This window comes from Rattus rattus, chromosome 2 (assembly GCF_011064425.1).
Source record: "Rattus rattus isolate New Zealand chromosome 2, Rrattus_CSIRO_v1, whole genome shotgun sequence".
NCBI lineage: Eukaryota > Metazoa > Chordata > Mammalia > Rodentia > Muridae > Rattus > Rattus rattus.
In genome coordinates this window covers 87,154,842-87,181,155 of record NC_046155.1, presented here as the reverse complement: position 1 = coordinate 87,181,155, position 26,314 = coordinate 87,154,842, and positions in this window count along the sequence as shown.

The window sequence follows — 26,314 nt, the reverse complement described above, 5'->3', positions numbered from 1 at the left end:
TACCCAAAATGTGCTTCACCACCCCACAAAGACACTTGCTCAACTAGGTTCATAGCAGCTTTATTGGTAATAGCCAGAAACTGGCAACAACTGGCAACAACTTAGAAGTCTCTCAACTGAAAAATCGATAACGAAAAAAATGATACATCTACCCATTGCAATACTATTCAGCTATTAAAAACATAGACATCATGAATTTTGCAGGCAAATGGATAGAACTTAAGAAATTCTTCCTGAGTGAGGTAACCCAGACCCTAAAGGGCATGCATGGTGTGTACTCACTTATAACTGGACATTAGCCATACAATACAGAATGCCCATGCTACACTCTACAGACCCAAAGAAGCTATACAAGGAAGGCCAAAGCAAGGATGGCTGAATCTCACTTAGAAGGGAGAATAAAATAGTCATAGGAAGAAGATAGAGGGAGGGAACTGGTAGAGGGGAATGGGAAGAACAGGAGGGTTCAGGATCAGGTGTGGGTAGGAACAAGAGAGATGGCTAGAGTGCCATGAGAATGAATGGAAGTCTGCAACTGATGGGGGCTGGGGAGTGGGGGAACATCTAGATGACCTGGGATAGGGTAGATACCCAAGAATCAGTGAAGGTGACCATAGCTGTGACTCACAGTATTGGGGATATAGACCCTGAACAGGACACCTCCTGTAGCTAGTCAGGAACCCCAGTAGAGCGATAAGGATACCAACCCACCCACAAAACTTTCACTCCAAAATTTATCTTGTTTATAAGAAACTCAGGGGATGGAGGAGAGCTGGAGGAGGGAAGGGCCAACCAGTAACAGGGCCAACTTGAGACCCATCCCATGGGCAAGCATCAATTCCTCACACTATTAATGATAATTTACTATGCTTGCAGACAGTAGTCTAGCAGGGCTGTCCTCTGAAAGGCTCCATCCAGCAACTGGCTTGGATACAGAGATCCACAGCCAAACAGTGGATGGAGGTCGGGGACTCTCCTGGAAGAGTTGGCACAAGTATTGTTGCTCGGAAGGAGGTGAGAACTCTGCAGGAAACCAACAGAGTCAGCTAACCTGGACCCCTAGGGCTCTCGGAGACTGAACCACCAACCAAAGAACATATATGGGATGTATCTAGGCCTCCATACACATATGTAGCAGATATGCAGCTTGGTTTTCATATGGATTTTGAACAACTGGAGGGGGCTATTCCAAAAACTGTTGCCTCTTTGTGGGACATGTTCTCTTAGCTGGGCTGCCTTGTCTGACCTCTGTGGGAGTGGATGCATATAGTCCTGCAGGGACTTTATATGACAGGGTGGGGAGTATCCAGGGGGGCTGCCTGCTAAGAGGAGAAGGGGAGGAGGTTAGGAAAAAAATTGTGGGAGGGGGTGACCAGGAGGGAGGCAGTGATCAGGATATAAAGTGAATAACAACAACAACAACAAAAAATACATGCAGGAAAGCCAAACCACTATTATACCAAGAACTTCAAGGATATTTCTTTTGATGAAATGAAAGCTTTTATTGGACTCAGGAAATACATGGTGTATATAATGGTATATATATATAAAACCAAGCTATCAGGATTACTGGTCAAGTGAGGAATCTGACCTTGCATGTGGTTGATGAACAGAATGTGAACATTGACAAAACAGACAAAAAATAAAAAAGCTGAATACTGGCGTTAGAAGCAAGGCAGGCCTATTTTCTACAATCTCTCTAAGTTTCATCTAAATCTAACACCTGTTACACATGTTATGAACAGTTTTATAAAGTATCTATTTTTTTTTAATTTTACTCAGGGGGCCAGGCAGGAGGGTTAATTATGCTCAGGGGCTCAGGTCTGGTAGGGTTAGAGATGATTTTTTGGTCTCTGTTCAAGCAGGTAAGGCTTTTGTCTTTTTTTTAAATAAGTTAGTTTGAATTGCATAACCAAAGTGTAATATAAGTTCCTATCTACACCAATTGAAAAGATGGCATGGTAAGTCATGAGGAGGTTCTGTAGCCAACGAGATTCATTGGTTCTGCTTAGCTGAAGTTCTCAGGACTGGAGACATTTTCATGTATCAGTCCATCTCAAAGCTGTTTTTATGTGGGGGATCAGTGTATCTGTAACCTTTTTTGTTTTTCTTGTTTTTTTTCCTCCTTTCTGGTAGCTAAGTCTTCAGGGTGTCTTCCCCTGTCAAATTTGACTTTTATTAATTTGAATGGAATTCATAGTTTTTTCTTTACCTGTGGAAATAAGAGCATATTTTCTCCCCCAATGCAACATTTTCATCTGTCACTGGAAGATTCCTTCCTTCCTTCCTTCCTTCCTTCCTTCCTTCCTTCCTTCCTTCCTTCCTTCCTTCCTCCTTCCTTCCTGTCTTTCTTTTCTTTCTTTCTAAATCAGATATTTTAAATTTACATTTCAAATGTTATCCCCTTTCCCAATTTCCTGTCCATAAACCCCCTATCTTATCCCTCTCCCCTTCTTCTATGAGGGTGTTCCCCCTCCCCAACCACCCACCCCTTCCTGCCTCCCTGCCCTGACATTCCCCTACACTGGGGGTACAGCCTTGGCAGAACCAAGGGCTTCTCCTCCCATTGGTGCCCAATAAGGCCATCCTCTGCTACATATGCAGCTGAAGCTATAGTTCTTTCTGTTCACATGTACTCTTTGGACGGTGCTTTAGTCCCTGGGAGCTCTGGTTGGTTGGCATTGTTGTTCTTATGGGGTTGCAAGGCCCTTCAGCTCCTTCAGTCCTTCTTCTAACTCCTTCAATGGAGATCCTATTCTCAGTCCAATGGTTGGCTGCCAGCACCCACCTCTGTATTTGTCATGCTTTGGCAGAGCCTCTCAGGAGACAGCTATAGCAGGCTCTTGTCAGCCTGCACTTCTTGGCATCAGTAATAGTGTCTGGGTTTCGTTTCTCTTTTTATTTATAAGCATCTCTCTTCATCTGTTCCTATACAAGCCTTTGGTCTCTTTTAGGTTCTCTGTTTTATCTATCGAAGCTGTTGTTTTTTGATATGTGGGTTATTAATGTTTATACCCAGAGCAGTGTTAATTGTTCTGTGGAGGAGTTCCTCCACTGTTGACCCGAGATGGCTGATTTGAATTGGGTATTTGAGCGTCCGGGCATTTCTGAACCAGATTACCTTATCTGTCCCTTGATGATCTACATTCCTTAGTCCAGCGTCGGCCTTTGCTGCACCTTCTGCATATTCCACATGGCTTGTGGCCCTCTTTTCAGAATTTTTGAAGAAAAGACATTGTTTCTAGTATTGCCTTGCTTACAATCCCTCTTAAAATGGCATTGCTTGCCACAATGAAAACATTTAGCATTTTGGCTTTTCTTAAAACCTTTAATGATTATTTTTTCTATTAAAGTTGCCTTCTTATAATTTTTAAAATCTTGTCTTTTTATGGGATGCCATTTAAATTGCATCTGTTGTCACTTGTTGTACACAAACAGGTGAGCTAAATTGGTTTTCTAACAGGTTTTTGCTTACTTTTCTGATTGTCATTATATATAGTGCAGTAAGCTTTAACTTTTCTTCCTCTGTCTATATCTTAGTGTCTTCCTCAATTTTATTTGTAGTCTTTCCTAATTTTTCTTCTAAGGCATGCATCTCGAAAATCTTTTTAAAGGAAGGCATAAAAGCTACTATGGTTAAGATTAGGAAAATAAATATCAGCATAATTATAATTATAATCGGTAATGTGCCAGTGTCAGTTAAGCTGTTTGTCTCTTCTGTCTCTATCTTTAAGCCATCTAAGATAGCATTATCTGAAATCCAAAAGCTGTGATTTTTTTCATCTTATTTCTTTCTAATTGTATTAATTTTAAATTCTTTCCACTTGCTTAGTTTTTCTACATCCACTCTCCTTCCTTTATTTAACATTATGCATAACTTTAAACATTTCATACCTTCTCAGACATTTCTCTGGTTTGGATTTTATCTTGTTTCCTCTCATGTTTTATCATGTTTGCCTCATGTCTCTTCTTTCACTGGGAGAGGCATTTTCGCCTTTTATCTGGTTTTGACTCCTTCTGTTTCCCAGAAGTTGTCTTGAATCCGTGAGGGGACTGCTAATGCAAGTCTTTAGCCAGCGTGAGCTCCCTTGGCTCCAGCCTTCCATGCTCTCTTAGCCTCCCACATGACTAGGAAGCTGCTGCTGCTGCTGCTGCTTTCTTGGATTTTTTTATTTAAATTTAAAATAGTATCCCCTTTTCCAGTTTCCCTTCCATAAATTCCATATCCCCTCCCTTCCTCCTTCTTCTATGAGGGTGTTCCCCAACCCATCCACACACCCCTTCTTGCCTCCCCACCCTGTCATTCCCTTTCATTGGGGGATCGAGCCATGGCAAGACCAAGGATTTCTCCTCCTACTGGTGCCCACCAAGCCATCCTCTACTAAATACGCTGCTGGAGCCATGGTTCTGTCCATGTGTACGCTTTGGATGGTGGTTTAGTCCATGGGAGCTCTGGTTGGTTGGTTTTATTGTTCTTATGGGGTCGCAAGCCTCTTCAGCTCCTTCAATCCTTTCTCTAATTCCTCCAATGGGGACCCCGTTCTCAGTTAAGCGCAGGCTTTCCAATTCCGCACTCTTTTTTTAACCTGCTGTTATTTTGTTGTTTTGTTTTTCTTTATGTCTGCACCAGTCGCCCCTGGCCTCTCCTGTACCTGGCCATCGAATGAACTCGAACTAAGAGCAGCTCTAAAACTTAGAAGCATTCGTTTGTTCTTCCTATGGGGTTGCAATCCCCATGAGCTCCTTCAACCCTTCCTCTAACAGTCTGATGGTTGGCTGTGAGTATCTGTGTCTGTATTAGTCAGGTGCTGGCAGAGCCTCTCAGAGGACAGCTATAACCGGTTGTCAGCAAGCGCTTCTTGACATCAGCAATAGTGTTGGGGTTTAGTGTCTGCAGATGGGATGGATCCCAAGGTGGGGCAGTCTCTGGATGCCCTTCCCTTCAGTCTCTGTTCCATTTTTTTTGTCCCTGTGTTTCCTATAGATAGGAACAATTCTGGGTTAAAAATTTTGTATGTCAACTAACCAGACCCCCCACCCACCCCCAACCACGGAACTCCCAGGGACTCAATCACCAACCCAAGAAAATACATGGTTGGGTCCATGGCTATAAGTAGCAGAGGATTGCCTTACCTGGCATCAATGTTTGGGGAGCCCTTGGTCCTGTGGAGGCTTGATGCCCTAGTGTAGGGGGATGCTAGAGCAGTGAGATGAGAGTGGGTGGGTGGGGGAGAACCCTTTTAGAGGCAAAGGGAGGAAGGATAGGATGGGGGGTTGTAGAGGGGACACTGAGGAGGAACAACAATTGAAATATAAATAAATAAAATAACCAATTTAAAAAAGGAAGAGGAGGAGGAGGAGGAGGAGGAGGAGGAGGAGGAGGAGGAGGAGGAGGAGGAGGAGGAGGAAGCAGCAGCAGCAGCAGGAGTAGTAGTACTGCTTGCTCCATTAAGGTTTGGATTTCTGACCAAGTTCTTTCTTGCCTGATATTCAGTGCCAATATAACTGTACTGCCTCTCACCAAGGACTTAACTAAACTCAAACAGGTGGACAGCATTTGCAAAAATACTTTTATTATTCCAAGTTTTCTTTTCCCAGCCCCAGCTCCTGGAAAGATGACTCCAAGACTAATTATTTATCATTAAATGCCTTGGCCATAAGCTTTGGCTCATTCCCTGGCTAGTGCCTAACTTACTTAACCATTTAATCTACTCTGTGTCCACCACTTGATTAATTAGTTACCTTTCCTTCAGTTCTGGCCCACTTCTTTCTCAGTGTCTCCCTGAGTTGACTTACCTGTTGGTTTAAGTCTGTCTCCCATCTTCTCTTGGCTCTCTGGGTTCTCACCAAATCTCTTTTTTATCTCTTACTATTTCCCAGAATCCCCTCTCTTCCTGCCAGTGTCCGACCACTTATTTCCTGCTTCAGTTCATTGACTATCAGTTTTTTGTTGACAGCTGATGTTTATAAGTCTACAGGCTGCAATGTTAGGTCACCACCACCACCACCAGCAGCAGCAGCACCAGCACCCTCTCTGGAACAGGGGACAAAAAGGTTACCTACTGGCATGCCAGGAAAAGTATATTTTAAAACTAAATAGGCCAAGACCTATCAACACATAGGTTCATCATCAGAAATAGTTCTACAGTATGATAGTGCACTTGACCTGTGCTATGTAGAACAAAGAGGCTATTTTATGGCTTTAAGGAAAAAAAATGCTGTTTTTATACAAACCATTTGGTAATCATTATAAATAATCTGGCTGTATTAAAGACAAAAAGAAAATCAACTAAAAACAAACAAAAACCTACAAAAAAAGTGGGGGGTCTGCACAGGATGTGCTTTACCACACATAGATGGGAAATACAATGGTAGGAACTATGTCAGGATGTATGCTTGCCACTGATTGGACAACGCTTGAAAGTACATAGCCTTGTGGGCTTTGCCTTTAGAAGCCTTTGAGTAATGTACTTTGGGGACATACTCTGTGAATCCTAGGTATGGACCTGGTCAGTATTTAATAAAACTTGCTTCAAAATTGGCTCAAAAATTGTGACAGTGATTTTATCCTCACCTGGTGGGATTAACACATGCCAGATCTCACATGTATTTTTTAATAATGATTTTTTTCTGTAAACAAAAATAATCATGTGTCAATTCCTGTGTCTTACTAGTACACATATGGTTGTTTTTCATTACTCTTTATACCATGTACATATATTATAGACACTCCATTTATCTATGGCATAAAGAGACTTAAGATGATTGAATGAATTCTTTCTTTGCATGAAAATTCTTAGAATGGTTTCTGGCACATTTTCAGTCATTTTATTTTGTTGCTGAGAGAGAGGTCTTGGCTTACAGTTTTAGGTTTCAGACCAGCATAGGAAATGCATGGCAATTAGTTCAGGGTAGCAGGAATGTGGCTGAGGCTATTCACATCATGGTGGATCAGGAAGGAGAGAGGTAGGAAGAAGGGACCAGAGGCTGGGTAATAACCTTCAAAGGCCCACTCCTTGTGACATACTTCTGCCAATCATGTCCTAAAGGTTCCACAAATAGTACCACAAACTGGGGAACAAGTGTCCCAAACACTGTGGGAGACTCAGACTTAAGCCATAATAAATTTCCTACTTACTGTTATTCATTTACAGGCCTACCTTTCTGACGGACTTAGCATTGCTTTCTGCTCTCTAGCTACTGTGGCTGCTCCCAACCTTTCCCTTTGAATTTACTAAGCATCTTTTTCATTCATCTGTGTCATTCCATGGTCTTTATTTCAATACCTGAGGGAGGATACTCATGTGACTATCTACTATTGATTCTGATTGACTTCTATCCTCTGCTCTCTGTTGTTAATTCCACATGCTCTCTCCTTTGGTCCTTGACTCATCAAAGCAGTGAACAGTACCCAGAGGAGCCTAGCAGCAACAACCCAGAGAGAGAGGCCAGGCATTTCTTTCTTTTTCTTTCTTTCTTTCTTTTTTTTTTTTTTTTTTTGGTTTTTTTTTTTCGGGGTTGGGGCCGGAACCCAGGGCCTTGCGTTTCCTAGGCAAGCGCTCTACCACTGATCTAAATCCCCAACCCCGAGGCCAGGCATTTCTTACTCTCTCCTTTTCTGCTTCCTGTAGAGTATGGTCTCTTAGTAGTTCCTCTGCAGTTTTGCTTTGTCTGTACCGTGGGAACACCTTCTTCTCCCAGTGTCAACCATGCAACAAGGGGAATGGTTTCCTGACTTCATTAATCTGTAGATTGCTTCATTACTTTAGATTTCTATTCTTAATTCTTTCATCCATCTATAGAGAAAAATGTAATTCCTGACAGACCTGTTAGATCTTGGGTATACCATGAATAGTGAAAAGAGCCCAGGCTTAGAAGCTGGATGGATCTAAGTTTAAATACTGTCTGTCTTAATTTGGGTTTTACTGCCACAACCAAGACAAGTCTTATAAATGACAACATTTAATTGGGACTAACTTACAGGTTCAGAGGTTTAGTCCATTATCATCAAAGTGGGAGCATGGCAGCATCCAGACAGGCATGGTGTAGGAGCTGAGAGTTCTATATCTTCATCGGAAGGAAGCCAGAAACAGACTGGGCATCCTCAGGCAGCTAAGAGGAGGGTCTCCAAGCCCACCCCCACAGTGACACACTTCCTCCAACAAGGCCACACCTCCTAATACTGCCACTCCGTGGTACGAGCATATGCAAATCATCACACCGTCTATTTTCAGAACTTATTTATTTCCAGTGTCTAGAACATAGAGACTGTTTACTATACATTTGTTTGATAAGTGAATAAATGAATGGCTGATCTCAGTTCCACTCATTCAGGTCAGGGTCAAATTTCTTTATTAGAAATTTCCTTCTATGATTCCCATCTAGACCATCTTAGTCATGGTCTACAGCATTATGCTACATTCCCCCACAGTATTCATCACAGTCAGAAATGGTTCAACTTGCTTCTGCTCTGTTTATCATTAGTCTTCTCTGTCTACTGTCATATTTTATCTCCAGGATGCTTGGGATCTCAGTAGATACCTAGTAAATATGAATGTGCAAAGCACTCTCATGGATAGCTCATACACATCTTGTAGTGACCCCAAGTAAGTAGTAAGTATCATTAAGTTCCCCTTTTCCCAAGTGAGAAACAGGTTTATGGAGCCTGCACAGCTGGAAAATGATAGAATCTAGATTTGAAACAGATCATTTGATCCTATTTACTCATTATATGTTTTTTAATGGTAGAACTCCTAAGAGACCTTCACTATATAAATGACAAGAAAAAGAAAATGTTTAACTCTGTGCAAACCTGTATGACTAGACTCCTTTTAAGTATTATATTCTTAGAGTATTAGGGATACATTTTTAGAAATATTGCCATATTTTTTTGTCCATTTGATTGGAAAGTTGGTAGGACTTGCACATGCTAAGAGACATGGAGAGATGAATATAACCTTTGTTTCAGCAAAATCTGAGTCTGCTTCACTTGTGGTCCTGAAAGATGTTATTTTTAACATCAAGACAGATGAATAGACATCAATATGCTTATTCATCTTCTGTTCTCTTCCTTCCCCTCTGCAAAGCCGATTCTCCCCTTATAACTTACACTCTTTCTGTCAGCCTACGTGGAGACACATTTTAAGGTACACTTCCTTATATCAATTATGTTCCTCACCAGTGAGTGGAATAGAAACCTGCAGGTTGTCTTTTGTAGTTTTGGCTAAAGAAAATTCTAGGCAGAGTTTGTTCATGACAAAGAGATACATGGTAACAAGAGGCTGTGGCTGCATGTGGTTCTGGACTGTGGAGAAAGCTACCCTACAAGGAGAGATTCTGCATCTGTGGTGAATTAGTTAGCTAATCCACAACCTCATTTGGATTTCATGTCATGTGAGATAAAAATTCCTTTCAAAAGCTATTTTTTAGGTTTTGTTATTTGTGAGCAATGGATTTTACCTGTTTATGTAGGGAAGAGGACCAACTGCATCCTCCCAAGTGCTCATGAGGGCCATAGTTTAAGCATTAGATAGAAGCTATAGTATAACATTGAGGAAATCCCTATAAAGAGGTCTACATCTCCTTGGAAAGATATAAATGAACGTGGGTAACAGTAGGTAGGACAAGGAAAATGCTTTCTGCTTCTATCTAGTACAAGGTGTGGTGGTTTGAATAGGTGTGACAAATGTGTTTGAACACTTGGCCCATAGGCCAAGGGATTGGCACTACTAGGAGGTGTGGCCTTGTTGGAGGAGGTGTGGTCTTGTTGAAGGAAGTGTGCCACCGGCAGGTTTTGAGGTCTCATATGCTCAAATTAGGCCTAGTCTGAATTTATGATTATGTACCATGTGTATGCTGTGTTTGTGGAGTTCAGAAGAGGGTACTGGATCTGGAATTGGAGTTACAGACAGTTGTGAGACACCATGTGGGTGCTGGGAATGAAACCCTGGTTTTTTGGAAGAGCCACCAGTGCTCTTTACCATGGAGCCATCTCTACTGCCACCAATAGCTCCAACTGTAAGTGGGAAGAAGCTTCCCTCTCCAGCGGCCAGAGTTATGTCATGCATTGTTTTACTTCAGAGTGTGAGCTTGGACCCTATCTCAGCCATCGGTTGACCCACTCAGGACTGGGGTCTGGGTCCCTGTAATGCAGCTTACATAAGGTTTTGCAATACAAATAGGTCAAGTCTAGCTTGAGAGTGCTGTCTAAATTGGTGAGAGCAAGGCTTTCACTGAAAAGAGACATGATGGACATAGCTGTCCAATAAATGATCTAACAGTGGAGTAAAGATCTCCAAATTACTAATTTAAAATTTAGTGGCAGCACAGCTTTCTAACTGAGACAGTTTTTCCTACCTATCCAGTTCTGCTAGCCATCTCTGTTATAACAATCAAGGGCCCTAGCAGGTCATGTGTTTCTCAGTGGGTAGATCCTCTTCTTTGATGGATGTGCCTCATAAGTTGTCCTGTTGAGTATGGATGTCTTGCCTTTGTCTATGCTGGCTAGACACATGAAGCCATGCATCTATAACAAAATTGCTGCCGAGGATTTTATGGATTCGTTCTTTTCCTAAATTGGGTTCTTACCTTCTGGATACTCACCTATATGGATTTCCCTGGGCTGCATTAAATTTCCCAAAAGGAAAACCCAAATTAAAATTAAAACCCAAAAGGGTTGCCATTTTTAAACTTCAAAACACAAAACTGGTTTCCTTCTTGCCTTGGAGCCCATAGCCGTGGGAATTTGAATTGGTCTCCTGGGTTGTTGGTAACTCTGGGGGATTCTATTTGAGCAATTATCCTTGTTATATGCTTCCTATAATGGAAATGCATATTGCTCTGGGCCTCAGAATCTGATTCTAACAAGCTAATGCTTAAAAGAGTGAAAATGAATGCTTTTATCCCTCAATCAAGTGGCTAAGTTAGTTTGCATAAGGCCACAATATATAATACATGAGAATGAGAATTAAAATCCAAGCTACCTTTCAACACGTTTGCATGTAACTGCTTTGTCTTGTATCAATGTCTGTCAAGTACCTTTACATGAGAAAACCCCATGATAAGCTTATTGGCTAGACAAAACACGAGACTCAGTGTCTTGCTCATACTTACCTATGCTCTGTGGTTCACTTCTACTCCAAATTTAGTTGCTTTTAATGTACTGGTCATTTGTTATAGATGTGTGGCTTCAAGCTTCTCAGCCACTATGTTCACGTGTAAGACATCTACACCCAATAGGACAACCTATGAAGGCACACCCATCAGAGAAGGGGTTCTAGCCATGGAGTAACACATGACCTGCTAGGGAATCTTAGCAGCTATATCAGAGATGGCTGCCAGAACTAGACATGTAGGCAAAACTGTCTTGTCCAGTGAGAAAGCTGTGCTAGCACCAAAATGTTTGGCAATGGCAAGGAAAATGACCTCATTGAGTACCCCAATTTTATAGCAATTTCCTCTGAATTGAAACATTTTTTCCTAAAAGGAAGCTCCTATGACTCAGGAGGCTCAGGAGAGTACAAGATTCATAAGGCTCTTCCCCCAAGATACAACAGCAGTAAAAGACTTGCGTGGGAGAATGTCTCTGGTCGAGCTGCTGTAAGTTGGGTAGGGAGCCCCAGGAAGGGAGATTTCATCAGCTGTCACTCATGCTGGGATCGTTGATGATACAGCTATCTTTGAGTCACTCATGGTCCTCTAAGTAATCTGGATAAACTTATCAGTTCACCAATTTAGTTTTGTTCATCCCTATCTGGGGTGAACAAACATTTGTTTATGTTTTCCTAGGAAACATCATACAGAAACCTGGTACATTTAAGAGAGAAGAGTGGACTTCATTTTGTGTTCTCTTCTTGACTTGGGACATTCACTGGCAAGCTCCTTTTAGGTCTTCACAAGAAAGTTCAATTGTAAAGTAGAAATATTTGGGCAAGTACTAAAAATGGTTGCTTGTGCTGCATGTGATCATGCCCATGTCTTCAATCCCAGCACTTGAGGCGGAGGTAGTTGGGTCTCTTGAGTTCAAAGCCATCCTCATCTACATAATGAGTTTCCAGCCAGCTAGAGCTATATAATGAGACCATTTTTCAAAAACAAAACAAAAGATGGTTTGGTAATGCAATGAATGAGTATGATGAAATTTAAATATATAAATATAGATAAGAGGCTTACGCTATGACTTCGAAGTGCAGAGAGAGAGAGAGAGACAGAGCTAAACCTATCTTGAGTATTAACAGCATTTACACTGAAAGCAGGAAAAACTGTTTATTATGGAGCTGCAGTGGGCTCTGAAGAACAGAACAGTCCCTAGTCACTTCATGTTTCACTCTAGAGCTCCACTTAGAAAAGTGAAGTAAACCCCAAAGAGGACCAGCTTATCTGACTTACTCTTCTTCAGGAGGAAATAAAAGTGACCAACGGAAGACAAACAGAGCCCAGGCCCTTTGAAATGGGGGTGTCTAGAAATACGATGGGACGAGAAGTCAGCTTTGAATACCAGCTTGAGAGTTGACTGTAGACATTGCTGTAGCTAGAAGCAACTGAAGTGCCAGACAGATGCTTCCTGTCATGACTTATACTTGTCCTCCTTTTAATCCTAGAGGAGGAAGAAGCAGTCTAACGGCGAGTAAGGAGGACTAAAAGCATCAAGTAAGGGCAGAAACACAGCTAACCAGTCTCCTGCCACCAAAAAGTATTTTGTCAGGAGATAGATTTCAGCTTTAAATAAAATTCAGGACTTTCTTATATTTATGTTATGGAACATCTGGAATACTGGATCCTAACCAGGTATACTCAGGAGATGTATATTGTTCAGAATGGACTGTTGTGAATTTCTCTTGAAGGACTAATTCCTCTAAATGGGCAACAAGAAAAACATTTTTTTTATTAAAAAAATTACTGTTATTTTATGTATATGAGTGTTTAGCCCTTACACATGTATGCATGTGTATCACATGCATGCCTGGTGCCTATGGAGAGCAGAAGAGGTGTTGGAATCCTGGAACTGACGTTATAGATGGCTGTAAGCTGCCGCATGAGTGCTCCACAAGAGTAGTAAGTACTTTCGAACCCTGAGCCATCTCTCCAGTGTGCCATCCCCTTTTTCTTACATTTTAAAATTAAGCTTATAGGGCTGGAGAGATAGCTTTGTGCTTGTTGCTCTCATAGAGGCTCTGGCTTCAATTCTCAGCACCCATATGGTAGTTCAGTCATCTTTAATTCTAGTTCCAGGGGACCTGAGGCCTTCTTCTGATCTCTGTGTGCACCAGCCACACACATGGTACATAAACATACATGCATGCAAAAACATTCACACTAAAATAAGAGATTTTATAATTTATATTTGTGTGTGTGCGTGCGTGTGTGTGTGTGTGTGTGTGTATGTGTGTGTGTGTGTGTGTACCCATGTGTGCACATGCATGCATACTACAGCATGAATGTGGACATAAGAGTGGGTCTTGGGTTTTGACCTCAGATCATCAGGCTTGCTAGCCAGTGCTTTTCCCCACTAAGCCATCTTTCAGGTCTGTGTGCTTAATATTGTTAACCTGATGGGATCTAGGATCACCTATGAGTAAAGTCTCTGTGCATGTCTGAGAGGGACTATCTAGAATGGCCAGTGCCATTCCATGCGGGTCCCAGACTGAATAAAAAGAAGAAAGAGTGCTGGATATCCGGTGGTTATTCTTCTCTGTTCTTGACTGTGGGGCCAATGTGACCCACTGCTTCAAGCTCTTGCCACCCTGACTTTCCTGCCATAACCCTTCCTTCTTAAAATTGGTTTGATAGTTTCTTTGTCATAGCAACAAGCCAAACAACTATACTGGTTTAGTATTAATAGTGTTTGAGGTTAAATTGTTTTGTTATTTACAAGGTTCCAATAATATGCCACATATTCCATGCACAGATTAAACATCAACTATATGTAAAATGAATTTCCTAAAGTCATGTCTTCATTTAAATTCTAACTCTCTGTGCAAGCTGATGGGGATACAATGGAAATGGTCCCGTACAGCTGAGGACTCAGTGAGCTACAATAATAATCTCCTCACAGCATGTGTCTATTGGCTCAATACTGAGAGGACTATTATGGGAGTAACCAATCGTGCTTTGATTGGATTTGAGGCCCACTCCACAGGAGAAAACTCATGTCTGGTACTGGTAGTGTAAACCTGGTCAAAAGCTCATGCCTGGGTGAGTCATAGGCCCGAGAGGAGAGCATGTTACTGTTCTGATAAGTGAGCATAATGTTACGTTGCCCTAGGTATTCGTATGTTTATCCCTACAGAGCAGTGCCAAATTCTGCTGCCAACATAAGATGTAGCCTGCCCCCTCGGAACACAGCCTCTGTGTGCCGACTCTGTGGAAACTTTCCTAGGCAGTTGCTTTTGAGGAACAGGGAACCTCTTTAGCTTAAACTTTTTTCCTTAAGTGACTTTCTATGTTTGTAAAATGGAGCCTCCTCTGAGGGACAGAGCTTTGCTCTCAGGATACTTTCCCCATTCTGTGAAGGTAATGCAGAAAGTTTCTATAAAATGGTGGTAAAATCTCAATCAGTTCCAGCTGTTTTTCTTTTTGGCACCAGCCTGACTACCATCCTGCTTTGAAATTTCCTCTGCCAAACATATTCATCCAACACCTTCAAATGTAACCCCATTTAAGCTTTCATGACACAGGCAGAGTGTAGCCAGATTCTTGACTAAAGTACTACATAAACGACCCCATCTCAGTTCAAGATAAAGCCCTTGTTTCCTGTGTTAACTCATGAGCCAGGTCTCTGCTATCTGAGTTTCTCTCCATATGACTGTCTTCCAAATTCCCACTAGAATGACCCGTTAAATTAGCTTCTAGCATCCAACAGCTTCTCCAGACCTATGTAATGAATGCTTCTACAGTCCTTCCATAAATTAATTCCAAGGCTTAAAAGCCACAGAGAAAGGTCTTCATAGCAACAGCCCCATTCCTCAGAAACAATGGCTGTCTTAGTTTCCCATTACTGCTAGAAAACATACTGTCAAAGCAAATAGGGAATGTGATGGTTAGTTCAAATTCTCAGCTCGGCACAATTCATCACAGACTTCCCACTACAGTTAACCCAATTAAGCATCATTTGTCCTGTCTCCCCCTGCTTCAACTTTTCCTTGTCTCTTTCATTCCCTCTCAATTTCATGGCCTCTTGTTTTTCTCTCTCTCTCTCTCTCTCTCTCTCTCTCTCTCTCTCTCTCTCTCTCTCTAATGGGACCATTTAACTTTTATTTACATGTGTTTAGGGCTGACTATCCACAGATGAAGAGGTACAGGCAATCAATGATTGCTTGACAGGCAGAATCAGTCTGCTCCAGGAATGAGGCCCCTCCCCTGAGATGTGTTTTCTATTTCCAGTGGTCATTTTTTTGGGTTCCCTTGAGTTGCATTTAATTCTAGAATTTAACATAGCAGAAGCCTTAATTAAGCCTATATTGGAAGCCTGTGCTTCTATTGGTCTTGGGAGTTTCTGTGTCTGCCAGGAATTATTCAAGACCTTGGCTTTATTTCCTTTGACTGTCACAAGCTTTGATAGCATTTCTTTGGACTGTATCTTTTTCTGCAGGAAAGTGGATATACCTACAGTGTATTTCTCTCCTGTGTTCTACAACTGTTACCAGAAAGGCTCATCTGAGTTTATACCAATTCAACATGTAATTCAGCTTGGTCTCATTCTTTCCATTCCTATGGTAAAGTACTGTGTGCTACACTTTATTGTTCTTTCTTACGCAGATATGCATTTTTCTTATATGTCCTCTCAGCTTTGCATTTTGAGGTATGGCGGTTAACTGTGATTCTCAACCTGACGGAATTAAGACCCTTGTAGGGAGTTCCAGGATGGCCAAGACTGCAAAGCAAGACCTGGTCTAGACAACAGCAGCAGCAGCAGCAGCAGCAGCAGCAACAACAGCAACAACCATCACCAACCAAACAAAAAAAAAAAAAACCTTGTAGGATATTTACAAGGTACAGCTTTGAGTGTACATGAGGGGATTTGAGAGGACTAATTAAGGGTAGGGAGACCCATCTTGAATACAAGTTGCACCATTCCACACTTAGCACTGGGACTCTGCTAAGTAAAAAGTGAAAGAGAAAAAAGCCAGCTGACTCCTTTCTCTGTCTTCTGGTACACTCACATATGAGCAAGCAACTTCCATTTTTCTGCTGCCAGAGCCCTAAGCTGCTCCCACTCGCTTCCCTGCCACAATGGGCTGCTGTAACCCTCACACCACAAACCAAACCCAAACCTCCCTCCCTTAAGTTGCTTCTTTTCAGCCATTTGGTCCCTGAGGGGAGAAAAGTAATACTAAATGGGGTCTCTTGAGTAGACATTTTGCTAGTTAATTTTTGTTGTGGCAAATATTTTAGCAAAACAAGTTAAAGGGGAAATGATTTATTGTGTCAGTTTTGGAGTTTCATCCTAACATGGTAGGCAGTGTACTTGGTCTTTGACAAGTGGAAAAAATATAGCATTTTCAACAAATGGTGCTGGTTCAACTGGAGGTCAGCATGTAGAAGAATGCAGATCGATCCATTCTTATCACCCTGTACAAAGCTTAAGTCCAAGTGGATCAAGGACCTCCACATCAAACCAGATACACTCAAACTAATAGAAGAAAAGTGGGGAAGAGTCTCGAACACATGGGTACTCGGGAAAATTTCCTGAACAGAACACCAATGGTTTATGCTCTAAGATCAAGAATCGACAAATGGGACCTCATAAAATCGCAAAGCTTCTGTAAGACAAAGGACACTGTCATTAGGACAAAACAGCCACCAACAGATTGGGAAAAGATCTTTACCAATCCTACATGACAGAGGGCTAATATCCAAAATATACAAAGAACTCAAGAAGTTAGACTTCAGAGAGCCAAATAACCCTATTAAAAGTGGGGTATTGAGCTAAACAAAAAGTTCTCAGCTGAGGAATATCAAATGGCTGAGAAACACCTAAAGAAATATTCAACATCCTTAGTCATCAGGGAAATGCAAATCAAAACAACCCTGAGATTCCACCTCTCACCAGTCAGAATGGCTAAGATAAAAAACTCAGGTGACAACAGATGCTGGCGAGGATGTGAAAAAAGAGAAATGTTTCTCCATTGTGGGTAGGATTGTAAGCTGGTACAACCACTCTGGAAATTAGTCTGGAGGTTCCTCAGAAAATTGGACATAGTACTACCTGAGGACCCAGCTATACCATTCCTGGGCACATACCTAAAAGATGCTCCAACATATAACAAACACACATGCTCCACTATGTTCATAGCAGCCTTATTTATAATAGCCAGAAGCTGGAAAGAACTCAGATGCCCTTCAACAGAGGAATGGATACAGAAAATGTGGTACATCTACACAATGGATTATTATTCAGCTATTAAAAACAATGACTTCATGAAATTCATAGGCAAATGAATGGAACTAGAATATATCCTGAGTGACGTAACCCAATCACAAAAGAACCACACATGGTATACACTCACTGATAAGTGACTATTAGCCCAAAAGCTCGAATTACCCTAGATACAATCTAGAGACCACATAAAGCTCAAAAGAAGGATAACCAGAGTGTGGATGCTCAGTCCTTCTTAGAAGGGGAAACAAAAATATTCATAGGAGGGGATATGGAAACAAAGTTTGGAGCAAAGACTGAAGGAATGGCTATTCAGAGCCTGCCCCACCTGGGGATCCAGCCCATATACCTACAGTCACCAAACCCAGACAACACTGCTGATGCCAAGAAGTGCATGCTGACAGGAGCCTGATATAGCTGTCTTCTGAGAGGCTCTGCCAGCGCATGACAAATACACAGGCAAATGCCTGCAGCCAACCATTGAACTGAGAACGGGGTCCCCATTGGAGGAGTTAGAGAAAGGATTGAAGAAGCTGAAGAGGTTTGCAACCCCATAAGAACAACAATACCAACCAACCAGAGCTCCCAGGGGCTAAATCACCATCCAAAGTGTACACATGGACAGAACCATGGTTCCAGCTGTATATGTAGCAGAGGATGGCTGTTGGGCACCAATGGGAGGAGAAGGCCTTGGTCATGCCAAGACTGACCCCCCAGTGTGATAGGGCGGGGAGGTGGGAAAGGGTGGGTCGATGTGTGGGGGAATACCCTCATACAAGAAAGTGGATGGGGGATGGGATGGGGTTTTATGGACGGGAAGCTGGGAAAGGGGATAACATTTGAAATGTAAATAAATAAAAAAATCCAATAAAAAAACAAAAATGGAGTAACATGTGCTTTGTTTCAGTGCTTTCATATGTATAAAGTGCATATCATGTTAAAAACTACCACATCATAATTTTGAAGGTGATTATAAAGTCACTTAAGGATTTTTAAAAAAAAAAGAGCACAGCATGGTGTGGAATGTGGATAAACACTGAATAGGCTTTCCACATGAGGAGATAAAAAACTGCCATTCTTGTGATTTCTCTAGCATTCTAAGTGCATCCCTAAAGCTCAAAGGAAGGGTGTGGTGTTTTGACTCAAACTTTGCTCTATTGGCCAATCTTGTGGAGTCTGGGTTGAGTTAGAGAGAATGTAACAAAACCTGACAGTAGACAAGTCTGATGTGGTTTGAAGTTTCATTATGAAACTTCTGTGTACTTCTGCTTTTCACCCAGTTGTGTCATAGGAAAACAACTAAAACATTCGTTTCAGTTTTTGCTGACCATCTGTTTAGAAAAACACAGATACACAGTATTTAAATATTCTACACTGTCACCAGTAGTTTAAGATGTTAAAACTGAATAATTTATTCATAAACCAGTTTAAAGCTTTAAAAATGTTTCTTCAGTTGTGATTGCATATATACAAACACATACAATACACTATATATTTATAGCTGTCTCCTGGTGTCCACGGAGGATTAGAATCTGGGACCTTCCCTGTGTACCAAAGTCTGCAGTTGTTCAGATCCCATGTAAAATATGGCAATATTTCATATAAATTATGTATATCATCCTACATACTTTTAAATAATGCTAGGTTACTTATATTTAATACATTGGAAGTGCTATATAAAGAAAACATGTGCTCAATACAGGTGAATTGCTTTTCAAATAATTTTGATCTGTAGTTGTTGAGTGCAGGGATGAGGAATGCACAGAGATTGTAGGCCAACTCTTTGTGTATAGCATTATATATATATTATATATATATATATATATAATATATATATGTATAGAGTATAATACTAAAAATAAACTACTGGAAGTTTAAATTAATTTATTATATAGAAGTTTGTGTTTATTATAGAGTAATTGGATACTACAAAAATTAGAAATCCAAAAATAGTATGAAATACTTTATTATTTTGGCAACTAGTATTTTCCTAGGTGTTGAGAACTCAGAGATGACAGTACACAGGTTGTACCTTCTAAGGGAGAATCACAAACAAAATACACGTTTTTAAACGGCCCACAAAAGTCTGAACCTCCCTAGGCATTTTCATCACTATAGCATCTACCTGTTTTTTAGTATTTTAAATATGGAGGCTCAGTTTACCCACGGATCAAGGTCAATGAGTTGAGTGTCTGAAACTTAACAAGATTAAACTTGAGATATTCAGTCTCAGAGAAGAAGAAATTAGGAAGAAATCATTCTATTTGTTAGATGACTTGGGACGGTAGGTAGGACATTAAAACGTGTAAAGTTCATGTCTGTGGAAGGTGAAGAAACTGTCAGATTGGAGGTGGGAAGAGTCAAGGTCATGCATATACGTATACTTTATATGGAGCCCAGGAGTCTAAGTCTGTCCGCCCATCCCAGCTAAGGAGATGAGCAGCGATGAAAGCAATGAACTCAAGCCTGTTCTGGGTCATGTTATCCTGTTCTGGGTCATGTTATCCTGTTCTGGGTCATGTTATCAGAGTTAGTTTTAGTAGAGGGCAAGGTGTGGTCTGTTCGATTCTTGACTTGATTCTTGAACTACAAGGGGGTCTGATAAAGTCCTCATGGCTGTCATCACTTGAAGAGATAAACCTGGCTCCTACAAAATGACTATTTCCGCCCCAGAGTACAGCATTACCATCATTCATCATTGTCTTTACCTGGGCAGGGGTCTGTCTTGTGCAGATTTGCTCTTTCTGGAATCCCAGGTGACTTCAGGTTTACGACAATTGCTTACCTCTGTGCCTTCAGCCAAAGAAGACACAAAATAAAGACACTGTCAGACTTTGGTTCTGCGTTTAGTTACTTGTGACTTGCGTGAGAAGTCAACGCAAAGCATTTTGCAGTGCATTAATAATTCATTCCACATTTTACAAGATGCATAGCCACAGAAAACAATGTTTTTTTGAAGATTATTTTGAAAGAATTTGATTATGTTATTTGAAAGAACATAGTCAAATCAATGGTTGTTTCTGCCTAATACTGGGGATCAAGCCCAGGTACTGTGAGTGCTAAGCAAGTACTCTACCACTAGTCACACCTTCGGCACCACACAACTCTTTGTACATATATTAAGTCACATAATGGTAATGGATAAAGTTAGTAAAAAAAATCAATAGGTTCTATTGTGTCTCATTGTGCATGACTAATAGCAGACTTCCTGTTGGTTTCAGATAATCAGAACCAGGTTTCTAAAACTTCAGAACAATTATGCTGTGGATTACACAAAAACATCAACCTGTGAGACCATATACCTATGCATTTAACCCATGGATTAGCAGGAATAAAAGAATGTCAGTTCTTAAATAAAGCAGTTAAGGCAGATAGACACGTAGGAGAATCTAAATAATTCTGGCCACCTCATGGATAAAGTAAAATGGGCAGCTTTTAATTCTCTCTTGGTTGTTTTAAAATAAATTTCCATGTACATATCAAGCTTATAACAAGATCAAAATGACTTTAAAATAACCCATTGCCTTTATTTATCAGTCTGCCTAACTAGAAATGCCTAACCATTTCTCCAGTAAATATTTATTATGTACCTACTATGAGGAATGAGCTCTGCCGGTACCAGCATTAGCAAATGCTTTAGTTGAAAGATAATTACACATCTCTGGGATGTGGGCTTCAAAACAATGAAACTGCTATTGGAAACTTTGATTTTTATTTTTCACAAGAATTATTTTAAAACAAATCTATGATGGTTTTGTCAACACATATTTGATTTATAAATCTATTTTATTTGTCTATATGCTTGGGATCACATAAAAATTTCCTGAGCAAAAGGATCACAAGTGGTAAAAAGTTTAAGGAGCTGTCTTCCAGTGGAGACTGTACACACCTGGGTCACCTTTTCCAATTTAACTATGCTTCAAGATCGTTTCTTGAAGTGCATGCCCTTCTCCCAAACGTGTGTGACTTACTTTTCTGTTTCTAGGACAGTTTGTTAAGAAGAAGTTTATTCCAGCTTGTGGTTCTAGAGCGGTAAGACTCCACCATGGTGGGAAGGCACAGCAGCAAGCAGCAGGCTTAATGGAAGAAACAAGAATCTGGCTAAGGGCACTTTCATTGGCACATGGGGATTGAGAAAGCAAACAGGAAGTACAATGAGACTATAAACTCTCAGACTATAAACTCCCAGTAACGTACTTCCTCCAGTAAGGGTCTACCTCCCACAGGTTCCACAACCTCCAGTCAGCACCACCATTGACAACTAAGTGTTCAGATAACTGAGTCCGTGGGGAGCATTTCCCATTCAAGCCACTACATATTGCTTGTGCAAACAGACTATACATGTTCTTCTATGTCTGTGCAAACAGACTATACATGTTTTTCTATGTCTGTGTAAACAGACTATACATGTTCTTCTATGTCTGTGTAAACAGACTATACATGTTCTTCTATGTCTGTGTAAACAGACTATACATGTTCTTCTATGTCTGTGCAAACAGACTATACATGTTCTTCTATGTCTGTGGGCTACTGCTGCTGAATATGCTATCTCTGCCTGGCGCGTCATTCCTTCGTTACTTGGCAATCGCCTACTTATCTTCTGTGTCTAACTAAGGTACCATCTCCTCTACAAAGACGTTGACACCCTCAGTTTGTTTACTCTCTGTGCTGAGCTTAATGTGGGATGCCCTTCTTATAATTTTCTGGTTGCCCTGTGCTCTCAGAGGCAGACTATTTTGCACAACATTAATCAGGTTTGGGCCTTTGTTTTCTGCTGGTCTAGGAAAGCCAGAAGCCCTGGAAGAAGCTAGGCGGACAACAGCGAGTGATAATGATAGTAATATTTTCCAACCTCTCTTTGCAGGAGAAAATATTACTATCATTATATTAAATGTCTTGTCAGGGTCTTCATTAATCTACTAAATCTGAATTACTAATGTAGGAAGACTTATTCTACGGATTTATTTTTGGATTTTGGTAATAATCTCTCTAGGCCTGCAGGGGTCAAGAGGTCCTTCAAAATCTCCAACTGTGTACACCTTTGTCAATTAATCTCTTACTAAACTCTTTAAATAATTTCTTATGAGCATGCCATCCGTTTACTACGATGACTGGCTTACATTGCGGTGCCCTTTATATATCTCTTTAATTGTAATTAGTTTATTCCAAATATTGTGGCTTTTCTATTTCTCCCGTTAACTTCCCTGAAGTTAGGTCTGGATCCAGAGTAAAGGGCGCTGTTGCTATGCAGGAGGCTGTGTCCTTTCTTTCTAGGTGGGTTCTGTAACATGTTAGAGTATGCAGAGGCCAGAGCAAAGAGGGATATGCAGAATGGGATGGAGGAGGAATCATCTTCAGCTAAAGAGCTTAATGACAGATTAATGTGTACCTTGAATTATCTTCATCTGGCAGAAAGTAGTACATGCAGAAAACACTGTATGCAGTAGTACATGGCTTTGATGCAACTGGTCTTGGAAACCCACTTTGTATCTTATTAGTCATGCAGCACTGGTCAGGTTATGCTCGCAGCAAAGGAACTATGTTCTGGCTGTTTTTAGGTCATTTTATCTGTGAGGACGTCATCTGCTTCTCAGACTGATGCCCATTTCAGTGCTTATTATGTTATTACTCACGCCCTAGACCATGGCTTTCTTTTCCATTTTTGAAATATGCCTGCCTTATCTTCCAGACATCAGATTATACTGTCTGATAGCATGTGACTATCCAGAAATATGATTATTCTTCTTACTTCTTTAATTTTTCCTGTTTTTCTAGTTTGCGATTGTATCTCATTTAACTATTTCCTTAGTTACTGATTGACTTAATGGAATTCAGCCTCACTGACATAATTTCTGAACTTTGGCTACCTCTAACATCTATTTGAACCACAGTAGCTTGTCAAATTGCTCTTTTTTTCTATTGCGTCTTCCAGAACTACTGAAGCTTATTACCAATGGTCACTTCAAACTGCGTCAGCTATTTTAGTCTCTCAATAGTTATTCAAATGTAACACATTTTTCTTTACCCATTGAAACCTGTATGTTTTATAGCTCGCAGTGTATATTTCTGGGAATAGTATATGAAATTGTCCAAATCCTGAATCTATAAGTGAATAGCTATACATTGAAACACAGAAACAAGTATTTAAGAAAGCTAATTTTCCAAAATGAGGACAGTTTTCTGCTAACATCCTTCTATTTCCTATTCCTTCCATGGTTCTGTGTGTGAGTGTGTGTGAGTGTGTGTGTGTGTGTGTGTGTGTGTGTGTGTGTGTGTGTGTGCATGTGTTTGTTACAGACTGTTGATTCTCAGATTGAGAAACTATTTGCTATAGTCTACTAAGTAATAAGCAACAGTGGCATTTGGTCAACTTTATGAAGGACTTCAAAGTTTATATGGTCTTTTCATTGGATTTGAGTTTAAAACACAGGATCTTACATGAGCAACCTTTAAGTTACTAGAATAATAATTTTCTGATTAGTATTTTTGCTATATGAGCATGTTTCTGCTTCTAAGGAGATTACTCATTAATTAATTCAACTAATATTTATTAAGTCTTATTAACAAATAAAATTAATATTTATTAAGCATATTAATATTAAGCTCTATATTAGAAATCCTGTAAAGAGATGAATATGGCATAAGCTGTGTCTTTAAACCAGGGAGAAATATTTAAAGTGAGCAAAACTATGATGGTAAAATATATTGTCACATAATTTTACATAAAAGGTTAGAAGAGTATAGCAGAAAAGGGAGCTAATTCTTCTCTGAGATTTGTAGCACCTCAGGCTTCAGCCAAAGGCAAATACACAGAGAACAACAAACAGCAAACAGTAAAACCCTGAACAAAACAATATTAAATTTATGTGTTTTAAAAATGTCTTATATAATATTTTTTCTCTTGGGCATGTGGGGATGAGACCATAAGGGAGAAAACTGTGAAATCCAGCAAACAAAATAGGATAGTGCAGTCCTGACTGGTGGAACCCTGTCTGATGACCCTAGACATGCAAGCACTAGAGGTTTTTAGACCGTGTTAGGCAATGACTACCACAGGAAACTTACGCCATATACACAGAACTTAAGGGTTTTGATAGAATCACTTACTTTAATAAGCATTATAAGGTAAATACAGGGAATCAGATTCTAGTTTAGTATTTTCTGTTTTTTTAATAATTTATTTTTAGTTTATGTACATTGGTGTTTTGCTTGCATGTATGTCTGGTTACAGACAGTTGTGAGCTGCCATGTGGTTGCTGGAAATTGAACCCAGGTCTTCTAGAAGAGCAGCCAGTGCTTTTAAGCATTGAACCATCTCTCCAGTCCTGCTTTTTCATTTTTAAATAATAGCATTTTAAATTTTATACGTGAATGATATAGGGTTCTTTAAAAATATTTGGATGTTAAGGATTGAACCTAGATCCATGTACATTTTTTAAATATATTTTAGCACTGAGTTACAATCCTTAATCCTAGAGGTTGCAAACATTGTGTATTCATGTTCTAAAGAGTGTTTTTAGCATTGTAACACACTAAAAACTCTTTAGTTTTTAAAAAAACAAATACAACAGAAAAAACAAGCAGGATTTCCTCTATAATTAATATTGACTGAACTTTACAGGGTCCCAAACTTAAATGCCTCTGTTTATTCATGAAATAGAGCCAGGCTATTGGTCCATTCGGATTCACTTCCAACTTTTGCAGTTCAGACTGTTCAGCCAGTTTAACTCTTGGCCTCTCAGGTGAATTGACTTACAAATGTTATAGAAAAGGCCACAGCAGTGCTGTTATGAAAGAAACCCATGCCCTGGAACACAGCCCAGTAGACTAGAGTCGCTCAGCAAAAGAGTTTCCACTAGCTACACTTGGGAGTTACCCTTTTTTTTGCCTTTGTCTCAGACCATCTGGATGTCAAAAGTGCTAATAAGCAACTGACTCACTGGTGGAATAAATTCAATCTGTTGATTCTGTTCTTGAAAGCTCTGTAATAAAAGAAGTACTGGCAACAGAGGAGTAGAGCAATTTCCCAAGTTTGGAGGTCATATAAGTCTAGTTGTGAGATGGCATATTGATATGAGTGGGCACTGGAAAGTCAGCGTACACACATTAATGAAAAATCATATTTACATCTTGACCAACAATTCTTTCTTTGGCTTCCTTAAAATTAGCAAATGTGGATTTCTTCTTAGAGACTGGGTTTATTTCATAGCTCCCTGTGACAATTACTGAGAAAGTTTTATGAGACCTGGCAGTTCCCTGAGAGTTATCAAAATAATTTAAAATCTGACCACTAAACTAATGCAGAGGACAGAAACACTGAGTCCTCTCAAGTCAGAGCATACAAGAGTAATGAAGCCTTAATGAGTCATCTTAATGAGGACTAGACATGCATGTGTCCTAGCACCATATATAATACCTTTTAATTTTCTTGTACTGGCTTTTACACTGACCATGCCAGAAAAAACATTGTGAACGTATTCATTAGAGATGGAATTTTTTAGGGAGTAGGGAGAGACAGGAATTCTCTGTGTAGCCATAGCAGTTCTGTAATTCACCCTATAGACCAAGATGGTCTGAAAGTAAAGATACCTGCCTACCTCTGCCTCCTGAGAGCTGGAATTAATGGCCACACTGTGGAGCAAGGATTTTGATTCAATATTATTCGATATTAGAATTTGTTATTATTATGCCTTAGTCTGTTAAGTGCTGGTTTATTTATTTTTATATAGAAATGGGCATTTAACATAGTAATGGCAGAAAACATTACTCTGTGGGATGCCTAGTGGGTATTTCAAAACTGTATTTAACTTTATTATTGTTAAAAAGAACTTACCAATAATTTAAATTTGGAAATGTTATAAAATCATTGTAAAAACAGCAAAGCTAGTTATGAATTGATTTGTTCATGGCAACCACCAGTTTGCCTCATTAAGATAA